Below are 16,005 nucleotides of genomic sequence, written 5' to 3' on the forward strand. Positions count from 1 at the left end.
GAGGAATAATTCACTGTGCTGGTTTGCCATGAGAATACTTTGGCTTGTGTTTTTTGAGCATGACTATTCTACTGAAACAGAAACACTGTAATGCGGCTTTCAGCAGTGTGGGCAAGGCCTTCTTCCTGCCTGTGTACCTTCTTCATGCCATCGTGGGAAGCTCTCAAAATTGTAGTTTAGACCTTTTCCATGTATTTGTCCTGTTTCTGTGAGTTTCTTTTGTGCACCTGTTGGCAGTCCCACCCTCTGCACAATTTGTTTGGAGCCCTGTGCTGTCTGGAAAGTTCTTGGATGGATTAGGGTGAAAATCAGTGTTTTCCTAAATTGAACTCAGCAGACTTGCCTGGTGACTAGGTGAGCAATGAAGCCCTTCTCCCCCGCAACACTTTGGGGGGCACTGGCTTTATCTCCAGGTACTTCCGCGCTCCGATGGTTAAATCACTAGGTTGGCCTCATCCTTCAGTAATTACACTGTACCTCCTGTTGGGCTTCAATTTGAATGTTTCGCTGGCACTAGCTGCTGGTTCTTTGGGTCTGGTCACTGCTTGCCACATTATAGCCTGTACTCAAGTAACTGAACCTTAACAGGCTCATTTGATCATAACTAGCAGGTGGGATTAGTTTAGAATGCATCATGGTCAGTGCAGATGAGGTGGGCCGAAGGGCCTACTCCTATGCTGTACTCTTCTGTGTTCTATAGTTTAGAAATTAGGGATGTCAAGAGAGGACATCTCGTGGTGCTACACATCTGGGGTCCCAAATCCATATGATTTGATGTCACTGTGATATAACATCTGGTGCACATGCTCAGTTGTTATTCTCAGAGAATTGGAATCTTTAGATTTTTACTCCATACAGGTAGCCTTCGATTGAGTGATCCCCATCCCCAAACAACGAACAAACTGTCTGTACAGGTTAATCTATCTGGTACGTCGCATATTGACATTCTGGCTCCCAACTGGTTAATTTCAATGTTGGTGAGCTGAGACCTTTAAGTGATCATTACTTTATGAATTAAGTGCCTCAACGGGCAACTGCATGGGAAACTCAACTGTGGACATTCTCTCTCCAAACCTAATTCTGGTGGAGATGGAAAGACAGCTAAGTAAGTGGCTTTTCCACCTTAAAGCTTGTCTCCCCTGGGAGCACATGTTTCTTCTCATAACTTAATCAAGCTACAATTGGAATAGACAGACCATGAACTTATTTGGATCTCCAGGCTGTTGGAGAGTGAAGATCATGTGGAAACCCAATATTTGATACGTTTTAGGCCTCTGCTTCTCTGTAGAACAGAGCAAGCAGCTGAGACATTGAAACAATAAGAAAAAAAACTGAGTGAGCTCCATCTTTTTTCTCTCTCTACCCATCTCAAAAGTTTCTGAATAATACCTGTTCACTGTGACTAATCCAGATGCTGCAGGTTAGATTTTTGAAAGAATGCAAACCAGAATGAACTGTCTGTAGAAGAACAAGTAAGTTATCTGTCTGCATTTCAAAATCAACTTGACTCTGAAACATCATGACCACTGAATTCAGCCTGAATTAAACCAGGTCCCAAATTGCATAAGTTGTGTATCATTTTAAATTAAATGGATTCTAATTTCTATGATCTATCCTCCCTGTTCTGGAATCTGTACCCTGGATTTCACCTGAAAAAGGTGCAACGGTCTAAAAGCTTGTGATTTCAAATAAACCTGACGGAATATAACCTGGCCTCATGTGACTTCTGACTTTGTCTACCCCGGTTCAACATCGGCACCTCCACATCATGGAATCTGTTTGCCTGTGGTCAAAATCCACTTGTGTATATGCTGTAAGAGAGCAGATATTTTTCCTTTTGGACTATAAACTGGAATGGAATTTGGACACTGCTGTAGAGCTGAAATACCAGGAGAGGTTTGCAACTTGAAATATGAAGTGGGGTACAAGTGGTATACTGTATAAGACGGTATTGCTTTTAGAACAGTGACGTTGTTGTATTATTGATTCAGGGAGGCACCAGAAGTATTTGAGTTTAAGGAAAACAACCTGATAACAGCCTTTGGATTAGTTGAGCTGCTATTTGGCACAGGTTGGTGGGTGCAGTGCTGCTGGTACTAGGCAAAAACAGCAATCAGAAAACATATATTTTCCTTCTCTCTGCTGAAGTGAAAAAGGAACAAAACTCAAAAGGAAGAATTCTCATGTAAGAAAAGATCAATATCTATCCAATTGACAATTGAATCTATGAATGACTGTCACTGTGGAGAGATTAACATTTCATCATTGCTACAATCAAAAGAGCTGTGAGAAATAACTCTCCACCTTGTGATCAGGACTTCTGATCTTCAGAATTTAATTTTACCATCTATAGTTTTCCAGCTATAATATTTGTGTTGAACCATCCATCTTTTGGCTGTCTTATCTGCGAATATTTGTGTAATTTGGAGTTTTAAAGGAGTAGAGGTAAAGTGACATAGTAGTAGATTAATAATCCTTTCTTTGTTCTCAGCCGCCTATCAAAGAATAAGTGTATCACTATAAATTGGGTTATTTTCCTGTAAATGACAAAACCTGGTGTGGATTCCTGTTGTCCCGAATAAAAGGCAACAGTAAGGAAAATTGATCATTGTGTGTTTTAATTACTTATTCACATATTTATAATGTCCTGTAGAACAGTGGGGCATGGTTATTATGTCCATAGAATCATATCCATAGGATCCCTACAGGCCCTTCGGCCCAACAAGTCCACACCAATCCTCAGAGCATCCCGCCAAGACCAATTCCCCAAACCAACCTGATCTACACATGCCTGAACACCTTGGGCAATTTAGCATGGCCAATCAACCTAGCCTGCACAACTTTGGACTATGGGAGGTAACTGGAGCACCCGGAGGAAACCCACGCAGACATGGGAAGAATGTGCAAACTCCACACAGACAGTTACCTGAGAGGGAATCAAACCCAGGCCCCTGACACTGTGAAGCAGCAGTGCTAACCACTGAGCCACCGTGCCGCCACGACACTATATCATTTGGTACAGAACAGACTCTTTGGCCTATTAAGTCTGTACTGTCAAAAATACGCTACTACCTAGTCTCACGCACCTGCACTAGGCCCAGACCCTTAAATGTTATGGCATTTCAAATGCTCATCCAAGTATTTTTTAAATGTTGTGATGTTTTCTGCCTCAACTACCCTCTCAGGAACGTGGCTAGCAAACATTGAAAAGGTGATTAGTGCAATATATCCAATTAAGTCATAACTGTATGCATGTGTTTCATGTCTGTATTTTACTTCGACCAGATTGAGTACTTTAAAAGCTATCCTCTATTCTTTGTTAAAATTTAAGAAAGCCTGTCTGATTGTATCTTTTATGATCACAGCACATAATCACACATTGCTTTCTCAACAATTTTCTTTAAAAAAGAATTGTGTTGCAGTCAAATGAGGAGAGGAAAGAAAGGAGTTAACGGATTTCTCCGTACTGTAAATAGTACACACTGAAGCCATAGAACATTAATGGGGAGAGGAAATAAATGTTTAAGCTACTGGTTCAATTTTAATTTCAATTCAATTTCATTTTTTGTCCATATGGAAATTAATTTTGGGTGCATTATTTGTTTATCAAAAAACTGAATATAAATGAATAATAGTAATGAAAAGAAAAAACATTACTCTCTCAAAGAACTCAAACGTCAGTTAAATTGTAGAAAACCAAACCCCAATAGAAGAGAAAAGGAAAAGAGGAAACAAAACCAGAAAAAAAAACTGAAGTTAAAACAAAGATAACAAAGTGTGAAGCTGGCTGAACACAGCAGGCCAAGCAGCATCTGAGGAGCACAAAAGCTGACGTTTCGGGTCTAGACCCTTCGGGAGATGGTGCTTGGCCCGCTGTGTTCATCCAGCTTCACACTTTGTTATCTTAGATTCTCCAGCATCTGCAGTTCCCATTATCTCTGATACAAAGTTAAAACAAAGACCCATTTTGCTGCAGTGCAGCACTACACATGCTTGCTGTGTTGCATGTTTTGTGAAAGAGCACATTACATGGGAAAATGAATGCACTCCATAAATAATCTGATCGCTTTGTTGAATTAATGGAATGAAAATATCAACATTTTATTGAACTTGGACATTGTTTCCCATTGCCTTTGTTGTAATTATGTTTATGAATATCTGTTATGTTTATTATTAGATTGTTTATCATCAGACTTCATTCGTTGGCTTCAGTAATGTCCACAACAGAACAAAACTTAGATCGTGCAGCACAGTACTGCTGCAGGCTTTAAAGTAAGGGTAATGATTTGGAATAATGCCAACTATGCAGTTTGTTTGATAAGCCTGAACTGATGCAGCAGATTGCAGAGCACAGGCTGTTGAAACATTTGCTGGATTTCACGTTAGATGCAGACAGATACAAAGAGTGTCGATGACAAGCATATGACCTTTCTTTTAAATTATTTCATGGGATGTAGGTATCACTGGCAAGACCTGCATCAGTTCATTGTCCTTAACTGCCCTTGAACTGAATGTTTTGCTGGGCGGCTTAAAAGTTCAAAAAAGCGTCAACGAAATTACCGTGGATCTGGAATCATCATAGGCAGACCAGTTAAAAGATCGCAGATTTCCTTCTCTAAAGGGCATGAGTGGATTAGATGGCAATTATTAATGGTTGTCATAGTCACCATGAATGAGATGAGCTTTATATTCAATATTTATTAAACTTCAATTCCACTAGTAGTCATATTTCCAGACCATTAGTTTCACCTACTGAATTACTTAGCATTATCACTAAGCCAGTGTCTTACTATGTAGGATTACACAACACGATTTTTATGTTGTGAACAATAACTTCTGCAGGTGACAATCTTTGAGGGTATTGGGCCATGAGTGGCAGCCTTTCCTTCCACTGTCTCACCCAAGAGTAATATCCTTCTCTATGATCTGGGGCAGTGAATGTTTGTGTTAGATTATTCATAAAACGATAGGAACATATCGCTATGCAAATGCTGTATTCAGTCAGATGATGAGCAATAGTGTTACCAGCTGACTTGCCACTTGGAGAGCTGCAAGAAGACCACTTAGTGGAGTTCTATCATTAAATGTGTGATTATTTTGAACTTATGGAAACCAGAAGATCTAACAGCTAGCAGCTGAGCATGCAGCAAAGATAGAATGAATTATATTTAAAATTGAGGACAATCTTGGTGCATTATGCACAGTGTGATGATACATCAATTTGGCAATTCCAGCAACTCCTTGCTTACAAGAATAATAGCATACATCTAAATATCACATTCATGACAGCAAAACGCCCCAGCACAATTCAAGGTGACAACAATCCACATAATATATTTTAAGAAGGGACATAGAGGAGGAGAGAGACAGCAATGCAGAAAGTTTTAGGAAGGGTATCCCAGATCTTAGGACCTTGTGACATTTGAACACATATGCTTGAACAGAGAGCAAATAAAATCAGAAATTTGCATAAGGTCAGAATGTTCTGTTCTTGCTCCCGATTTTCAGCATCTTTACTTTTCTCAATTTTTTATTGCTTTGAATGAATTGGGTTTGTATCCCAGCCTCAACTTCAATATGAACTCAGCTATCCATCCCCCAATTGAAAATATTTTATTGCAAAGAAGCCTCGGACTTATTTCAGAGTTAAAATCTGAAGCATTGAAATATGTGTGGGTTTCAATTTGGAAAGTTGGGTTGAGCACAACATCTGCAAAGAACAAACAGAAGATTATATACATCTGTTATTTATTTCAAATCAAATTCTCGACCTCCAGTTGGTTTTACTCCTTTCTGATAGAATGGATCTGGTCAGCTACACCAGGCCAGTTGCTGCTGTGCCCAGATAGCAGTTGTCAGTGACGAGGCAGTGGCGATCGGCCATGAGGGATAGTGGTGGTGCCCAGTGTTGAAGCCTTGAAAGTGATGGCAGAGGCTGGCATGCCCAGGCTGTCTTACCCCAGTGTGGTGGGGACTGGAGGCAGAGTGAGCCCTCTTGGGGAAACTCAGCTTGGAGATCTGCGGTTCTGAGGAAGGGTCACTGGACCCGAAATGTTAACTCTGTTTTCTCTTTCATAGATGCTGCCAGACCTGCTGAGCTTTTCCAGCAACTTTGTTTTTGTTGGAGATCTGCAGGTCCACTGCTCAAGAAGGGACTGTCACTTTTAACATTTTAACTTTATTTCTTTACTTTTCTACTTTTATGCTAAGAAGGCTGCAGGGCTGAACTTTTAAACATTTCTTTATTTCTCTATTTCAGTAATTAAGATATTGTCCCTGGGTACTTTGTACTGAAGATGGAACTGTGTGTGGCAACATTGTAAACTTCTCACTGTGCTCTTGTACCCCATACTTGAGTACATGTGACAATAAAACCTAAATCTAAAATCTAAGACAGTTCAAATAAGAGCTCAGGTCTGTCACCTTCTAATGCATTCTCATAGCATGTACTTGTGTAAGTGACCTCTGAAGCTCCTGTATACATGGTCTGTACAACCAAACAGCAGCTGTCACTATTAAAAAGCATGAAACATTTATGGAATTAAAAATAAATCCACTTTGGGGGAGACTTTAATGCAGATTGTAGATGTGACCTTGAGTGAGCAACAAATTATTTGTCCCTTCTGTAATCATGGGTTAAGCTTACTGCTGTACTATGCATTGATACTTAGAATAGTGACACTTTAAACAAATGTATTTTGAATATTATTGCAGGTAACCAGGCTAATTACTAAGACACTACTAGGATACTAGATAATGCAAGATACTTACTGTTCTGAAAACGTAATATCAGAATTCTGGATGTGAGTTTGCTCGCTGAGCTGGAAGGTTAGTTTTCAGACGTTTCGTCACCATTCTAGGTAACATCATCAGTGAGCCTCCGACGAAGCGCTGGTGTTATGTCCCGCTTTCTATTGATCTGGTTAGGTTTCCTTGGGTTGGTGATGTCATTTCCTGTTCTTTTTCTCAGGGGATGGTAGATTGGCTCCAAGTCAATGTGTTTGTTGATGGAATTCCGGTTGGAATGCCATGCTTCTAGGAATTCTCGTGCATGTCTATGTTTGGCTTGTCCTAGGATGGATGTGTTGTCCCAATCAAAGTGGTGTCCTTCCTTATCTGTGCGTAAGGATACGAGTGATAGTGGGTCATGTCGTTTTGAGGCTAGTTGATGTTCATGTATCGTGGTGGCTAGCTTCCTGCCAGTTTGTCCAATGAAGCTAGCCACCAGGATACATGAACATCGACTAGCCTCAAAATGACATGACCCACTATCACTCGTATCCTTACATACAGATAAGGAAGGACACCACTTTGATTGGGACAACACATCCATCCTAGGACAAGCCAAACAGAGACATGCAGGAGAATTCCTAGAAGCATGGCATTCCAACCGGAATTCCATCAACAAACACATTGACTTGGAGCCAATCTACCATCCCCTGAGAAAAAGAACAGGAAATGACATCACCAACCCAAGGAAACCTAACCAGATAAATAGAAAGCGGGACATAACACCAGAGCTTCGTCGGAGGCTCACTGATGATGTTACCTAGAATGGTGACGAAACGTCTGAAAACTAACCTTCCAGCTCAGTGAGCAAACTCACATCCAGAACCTCAACCTGAGCTACAAATCTTCTCAAAATATCAGAATTATTGATTTTGCATATAATTGATTCAACCTATATTTACATTTTGGAAGTTTTGGAAAGGACACTTTACAAAGCAAAAGAAAATAGATGCAACAGAGGACAATATTGCAAATTAAAAACACAGGCTGCTTGACTGGAACCACTACAATCTTTTCAGAGGTAGAACACATTTTATGAGTGCAGAAAAGCTATAGGATTTGAACAGAAATCGAGAGACCACTTGCCTAGAGCAACTGCTTTGTGCTCTTGCCTTTCTTTTCTCTGAAACACGACTAATTAAAGTGTATAAGTTGAAAAATCACCGGAAGGCCTCATCACCATAAGTGGAGAGTTTTTAAACGAAAATTTAAAATCTACCCCACTGCCTCCAGACAAGTGATCAATCTGCCATAACAAATCCAGGAAGATACCCCAGAGCCAACAGCTTGTGTACAAAATGACTTCACTCAACATTTGGCAACCTGTGAATATCATTTTTTTCTGAATTTAACCACTACTTGGCCAAAATAAGATAACACTGTGCAGAGTGTCTTTTTTTATTCATCTACGGTGCGAGTGTTGCCGGCTGGGGCAGTATTTATTTTCCCTCAGTTACGCGAATGTTTGTTAGTTTTCAAGAAGGATACTTGTATATATTTGCAAAATTGAAACCTTGCGTTAGTAACCTTTATTTGTTTGTGACTGAATTTTGTTTGAAATGAACCAATGATTTGTCCCGTCCTGAAGAAGGATCAGTGGACCCAAAACATTAACTCTGCTTTCACTCAACAGATGCTGCCAAGTCTGCTGAGTTTTCACGATAGTTTCTGTTCATTGACTCTGATTTCCAGCAGCCATAGTTGTATGTTTTTTGTTTGGGGTTAGTGGTAACTTATTGGCTTGGATAGAGAAGTGACTAACCAACAGAAAGCAGACAGTTGGAATAAATGGGTCTATTTCTGGTTGGCAAGACATAACTAGTAGGTTGGCAAGGTCCTTGAGCCCCAAATATTTATAATGTATATTATTGATTTGGATGCTGGGATGGAAAGTACTGTGGCCAAATTTGCAGACGGCATTAAAAAGGATGGGCAAATAAATTGCAGTGCAGAAAGTAGAAATTTACAAATGGATGTGGATAACCCAGGTGAATGTGCCAAAATTTGGTAATTGAAGTTTAATGTGGATAAATGTGAGGTTGTCTATTTTGATCGGAGGAATGGAAAGACAACTTATCTAAATGGAAATAAAATTTCAGAGTGCTTAGATACAGAGGTATCTGGGTGTCCTTGCACATGAACTGCAGAATACAAATATGCAGGTACAGCAGTAATAAGGAAGTCATTGCTGAAGGACTAGAGTATAAAAGTAGGGAAGTAGGAAATGTTGCTTCAAGTTGCTTCATTCATTAGTAAGACTGCATCTGGAGTATAGTGTACAATTTTGGTCCCCTAAATTAGGAGTGATATAGTTGCAATGGAGACAATTCAGAGGACATTCACTGGATTGACTCCAGAGATAAGAGATTTGTCTTATGAAGAGAGGTTGAGCAGTTTAGGCCTGTACACTCTGGAGTTTGGAAGAATGAAAAATCTAATTGAAGTTACGTGAGATGCTAAAGGTGACTGACAAGGTAGAGATAGAGAGCATGTTTCCTCATGTGGGGTAATGTAGAATGAGAAATCATTGTTTAGCATAAGGGATAGAGGATTTAAGATAGAAATGAAGAGAAATTACTTCTCTCAAAGAGTCATCTGGCTGTGGAATTCACTACCTCAGAGTGTGGTGGATGCTGGGATATTGAGTAAATTTAAAGGAAGAGATAGAGAGATTTTTAATTCATAATTGGTTGAAAGGTTATGGAGAGTGGGCAGGAGAGTGGAGTTGAGGCTGCGATGAGATCAGCCTGCAATAGGAATAAATGTGCAGGAGACACGTGGGGCTGAATTACCACTCCTGCTCCTAATTCTTATGTTATGAAGAGCATAACAAGGAAAGGAATCAATTCATCCCTCCAAACAGGATCATAACAGTGTGGTATGATTCTACTGCGCAACTTATTCATCTATGTAAGTAGTCACTTGAAACAAGAAAGATTTAAAGTAATGTACTGCCCTTTACATGTAGATTGTGACCAACTCATTTTCATTTCAGAACTTATTTTGTTCCATATTCATGCCATCAAGATGGAGCTGGACGAGCTTTTAGAATTCTATCTTAAAGGATGGTAAGTGGATTACCAGGTGACAAAGATTTTGGTCATCTGAAGCAGCCAGAGAGGGGTTTTAACAGTATTTTTTCTTCCTTAACCTTGAACATTTTTGTATTGAATTTGCCTCTTCCAGGAGTTTGTAAGGTAGTGAAGGAGAAATGATGGGATGAGGCGAGTGTGATGGTAACAAGTGCAAAGTGTATCATGAATAGTTCAACCATCATGAGCTTGTGCCAAGCTTGTCTTTATCTGCCTGCTGTTTTCACAAGCTTGTGTGACACTGCAGAGGGAATCATGCCACTGCTTAGATCTGAAGACCTGAATGACAAAAGATCATTGGGCAGTTGTATCATTTAATACTGGAACTGTAGCAGAAGAACTGGGAATATGTGGTGTGTGAATGGAGGATGTAATTTGACTGAGAACTGTTGGACAAAGAAAGCTTCCAGTGTGTACCAGTGTCTAAAATCTTAGGAGAGAAAAGGGGCAAAGAAAAGATCCTTCTAAATACCAAAAAAATACAATCAGTTTAAAAAATATCGGTACAAAACAGATGTATTAACTTCCTCCTTAAAAATGTAGAAATATAGAGCTTATTAGCAAAAGTAGACAATTCAACCCTTGAAGCCTGTACCACCATTTGATATGATCATGATTTATGGTCTCCAATCACATTTCTTGCCTGTCTCCCATAACTATGGACTTCCTTATCTATCAAAATCCTACCCAACAATGCCTTGAAACTAACCTCAATGATTCACTTCTATAATTTTCTGCAGAAGAGAATTCCGCAGACTAACAGTGTTTTGACTGAAAAAAAAACTTGTTTTGTCTTAAAAGTGAGTCCTCTTATTTTTAAATACTGTCCCTGGTTTCTTCCACATGAGGAAACATCTTCCTGGTATTCAGTCTATCAAGTCACCTTAGGATCTTTATGGGTAGAATTTTCTCTTTGCTGGTGCGGCATTGGTAATCAAAGAATGCCTATAGTGTGGAAACAGACCCTTCAGCCCAACAAGCCCACACTGACCCACAGAGCATCCCATCCAATCTACACATCCCTGAACACCATGGGCAATTTAGCATGGCCAACCCACCTAACCTGCACATCTTTGGACTGTGGGAGGAAACTGGAGCATCCAGAGGAAACCCACACAGACACAGGGAGAATGTGCAAACTCCACACAGACAGTTGCCCGAGGGTGAAAGCAAACCTGGGTCCCTGGTGCTGTGAGGCTGCAGTGCTAACCACTGAGCCACCGTGCCGTAATGATGTAAAAGTTGAGAAAATACAGAGAGAATGAAAAACTCAAAACCTTGACATAGAGAAAACAAAACTTGATTTTTCTCTTTTGCTTTAAGTATGGAATAATTAAAATAGGAGCAGTGGTAGGCCATTTAGCCCCTTGAGCCAGCTCTGCCATTCAATATGATCATGGATGGTCATCGAGTTCACTATCGTAATCCTCCCCTATCCTCACATCCCTTGATCCCTTTAGCCACAAGAACTATATCTGCCTCCTTCATGAAAATACACAATATTTTGGCTTCAACCAGCTTCTGTGGCAATTAATTCCACAGGCTTACCACTGTCTGGGTGAAAGATGTTTGAGTCATAGAGATATACAGCAAGGAAACAGACCCCTTGGTCCAACTTGCCCACGTCATCCAGATATCCTAAATAAATCTAGTCCTATTCTCCTCACCTGTAACCTAAAGGATTCACCCAGTAATCTTTAAACCCTGACTCTGGCCTCCCCAACCATCTAGAACATCATTCCTACATTTAAAGATAGGAAGAACTGTGTGTAAGAACTGGAGTCAGAGATAACACAGGGTGGAGCTGGAGGAACACAGTGGCCAGGCAGCATCAGAGGAGCAGGAAAGTTGACATTTTGAGTCGGGACCCTTCTTTATTTAACATTTAGCATGTCTAGACCTGTTAGGATTTTGTAGTTTTCTATGAGAATGCCCTCTCATTCTTCTAAACTTCAGTGACTACAATCCTAATTGACTCACTCTCTTCACAAATCAGTCCTGTCATCCCTGGAATCAATGTGGTAAATGGTGAGTTCAGAATCTGACTGTTGAGTGGTGATTACCTTGTTTCCATGTATTTGCATCTCATTATTAACTCACTCTGCCCTATTTCCATGCCACTTCCAATTTGCCTCTCCTTGCTTGATGGTGCTGCAAATGCTTGGCATGTAAATTAGAATGGGTACCTAGCAACTGCTGAAAGCTTGTCTCAGCCATGCTCCAAGTGATTCTTCACAACAATGTGTGTCTGCTTCCATGGCTAACAGCGTGCTTCATTCACAAATGTTGGCAGCAGCAAGCCACTAGTTTCACCATATCAGCATGTCTGCTGTTGGATCAAATTACACATTACTTTGGTCCTTCAACAATTTCTTTTGCAGTTTAAGGACACCCACAACCTGCAAGCTACTGCCAGGTCACCTTGTTTGTAGGGAGCACACATACATCTCATGCATTTGTGCAGGATGCAATTTCTGGGGATGAGCTGCTGTCTTACAGCTCATTACTTCCGCACCTACACAGGCCCCAAACCCCACCTCTTCCTCCGGTACATTGATGACTGTATCGGCGCCGCCTCTTGCTCCCCAGAGGAGTTCGAACAGTTCATCCACTTCACCAATACCTTCCACCCCAACCTTCAGTTCACCTGGGCCATCTCCAGCACATCCCTCACCTTCCTGGACCTCTCAGTCTCCATCTCAGGCAACCAGCTTGTAACTGATGTCCATTTCAAGCCCACCGACTCCCACAGCTACCTAGAATACACCTCCTCCCACCCACCCTCCAGCAAAAATTCCATTCCCTATTCTCAATTCCTCCGCCTCCGCCGCATCCGCTCCCACGATAAGACATTCCACTCCCGCACATCCCAGATGTCCAAGTTCTTCAAGGGCCGCAACTTTCCCCCCACAGTGATCGAGAACGCCCTTGACCGCGTCTCCCGTATTTCCCGCAACACATCCCTCACACCCTGCCCCCGCCACAACCGCCCCAAGAGGATCTCCCTCGTTCTCACACACCACCGTATTAACCTCCGGATACAACGCATCATCCTCCGACAGTTTCGCCATTTACAATCCGACCCCACCACCCAAGACATTTTTCCATCCCCACCCCTGTCTGCTTTCTGGAGAGACCACTCTCTCCATGACTCCCTTGTTCGCTCCACACTGCCCTCCAACCCCACCACACCTGGCACCTTCCCCTGCAACCGCAGGAAATGCTACACTTGCCCCCACACCTCCTCCCTCACCCCTATCCCAGGCCCCAAGATGACATTCCACATTAAGCAGAGGTTCACCTGCACATCTGCCAATGTGGTATACTGCATCCACTGTACCCGGTGTGGCTTCCTCTACATTGGGGAAACCAAGCGGAGGCTTGGAGACCGCTTTGCAGAACACCTCCGCTCAGTTCGCAACAAACAACTGCACCTCCCAATCGCAAACCATTTCCACTCCCCCTCCCATTCTCTAGATGACATGTCCATCATGAGCCTCCTGCACTGCCACAATGATGCCACCCGAAGGTTGCAGGAACAGCAACTCATATTCCGCCTGGGAACCCTGCAGCCATATGGTATCAATGTGGACTTCACCAGTTTCAAAATCTCCCCTTCCCCTACTGCATCCCTAAACCAGCCCAGTTCGTCCCCTCCCCCCACTGCACCACACAACCAGCCCAGCTCTTCCCCCCCACCCACTGCATCCCAAAACCAGTCCAACCTGTCTCTGCCTCCCTAACCGGTTCTTCCTCTCACCCATCCCTTCCTCCCGCCCCAAGCCGCACCCCCATCTACCTACTAACCTCATCCCACCTCCTTGACCTGTCCGTCTTCCCTGGACTGACCTATCCCCTCCCTACCTCCCCACCTATACTCTCTCCACCTATCTTCTTTACTCTCCATCTTCAGTCCGCCTCCCCCTCTCTCCCTATTTATTCCAGTTCCCTCTCCCCATCCCCCTCTCGGATGAAGGGTCTAGGCCCGAAACGTCAGCTTTTGTGCTCCTGAGATGCTGCTTGGCCTGCTGTGTTCATCCAGCCTCACATTTTATCATTTACTTTGTGCTTTCTTTGAGGCTGAAAACTTCTGTTTTTTGTGTTGTTTTGTAATGCAGAGACACAGTCAGACAGCTTATTGCAGTTCAGGGAACCAGTCAAGGAAATGGACAGAGATAATGGGAACTGCAGATGCTGGAGATTCCAAGATAATAAAATGTGAGGCTGGATGAACACAGCAGGCCAAGCAGCATCTCAGGAGCACAAAAGCTGACGTTTCGGGCCTAGACCCTTCATCAGAGAGGGGGATATTGTTGTACCCCACAATGCTATATCAACACCATACCTATAGCATGTGCCAATAGTTTGGGCAGCAAAGACACTACCTGTGCTTCAGGTAAATGTCCATGTCCAAGTGTCAAAAGGGAGCAATCCCTGGTGGAGTCAGAGGGTTCCATGGTCAGTCAGGAAGTATCATAACAGTCAGTCAAGGGGTTTGTCTGATTATTGTACTGGGGATTGACTACAGCCAGTGTGGTATTTGATCCAACCAGAGTCTGGGAATCTTTGCAATTTAGGAACTGATATGCTCAGTTCTGCAGATGAATTGCAATCAGTCCGGGTGGGGAATTTATTCCAGGCAGTGGGCTGTGCTCAGTCAGGTCTGTCCTGCAGTCAGTCTAGGATTGCACTACAGTCAGTTCCAGGTGATTGGTTAGTGATGGTCAGAGGCTCATCAGGAACAGTCCTTTAGCGCTGGGGGAAATCGGTAACTCAATATCAACAAGCATAGAATGAGTAAAAGAGCTGTGAATGCTGTAAATCAGGAACAAGAACAGAAGTTGCTGGAAAAGCTCAGCAGGTCTGGCAGAATCTGTGAAGAAAATATCAGAGTTAATGTTTCGGGTCCAGATTCTGAGCAAGGCTCACCAGACCTGAAAGGCTAACTCTGATTTTTTTTCACACTTGCTGCCAAACATTGAAAGAGTCCGATTTGAATCTTCTTCAGAACTATTCTGAGGAAGAGTTATTTGGGACTTGAAACATTAACTCTGTTTCTCTCTCCACAGATGCTGCTAGACCTGAGATAATAGGAACTGCAGATGTTGGAGAATTCGAGATAACAAAATGTGGAGCTGGATGAACACAGCAGGCCAAGCAGCATCTCAGGAGCACAAAAGCTGATGTTTCGGGCCTAGACCCTTCATCAGAAAAGGGGGATGGGGAGAGGATTCTGAAATAAATAGGGAGAGAGGGAGAGGAGGACCATAGATGGATAGAGGAGAAGATAGGTGGAGAGGAGAGTATAGGTGGGGAGTTAGGGAGGGGATAGGTCAGTCCAGGGAGGACGTACAGGTCAAGGGGGCGGGATTGGGTTAATAGGTAGGAAATGGAGATACGGCTTGAGGTGGGAGGAGGGGGTAGTTGAGAGGAAGAACAGATTAGGGAGGCGGAGATGAGCTGGGCTGGTTTTGGGATACAGTGGGGGGAGGGGAGATTTTGAAGCTGGTGAAATCCACATTGTTACCATTGGGCTGCAGGGTTCCCAAGCGGAGTATGAGTTGCTGTTCCTGCAACCTACGGGTGGCATCATTGTGGCACTGCAGGAGGCCCAGGATGGACATGTCGTCTTAGGAATGGGAGGGGGAATTAAAATGGTTCGCAACTGCGAGGTGCAGTTGTTTATTGCGAACCGAGCGTAGGTGTTCTGCAAAGCAGTCCCCAAGCCTCCGCTTGGTTTCCCCAATGTAGAGGTAGCCACAGTAGATGCAGTATACCACATTGGCAGATGTGCAGGTGAACATCTGCTTGATGTGGACAGACGTGCTAAGTTTCTCCAGCATTTTCTGAGTCTGTTTCAGATTCCCAGCATCGGCAGTATTTTGTTTTCATTCAAATGTGGGAATGAGTTAATTGCATTGGATTTCTGAGGGAATGGTAATAGTGATGGAACTAATTCTAGATAGTAAAGAGGAAGTTCATCGACTACAGAAATGGTTCTCATGTCGCTGTTAAACTGGCCTCTACATGGGGAAAATGCAACGCCAATAAGGGCATGGAGGTTTGGGAGACAAAGAACTCTCTCTGGTGGTAAAATTGGGCCTAGTTATACAAAGGCAAGTGA

This window comes from Stegostoma tigrinum, chromosome 19 (assembly GCF_030684315.1).
Source record: "Stegostoma tigrinum isolate sSteTig4 chromosome 19, sSteTig4.hap1, whole genome shotgun sequence".
Classification (NCBI taxonomy): domain Eukaryota; kingdom Metazoa; phylum Chordata; class Chondrichthyes; order Orectolobiformes; family Stegostomatidae; genus Stegostoma; species Stegostoma tigrinum.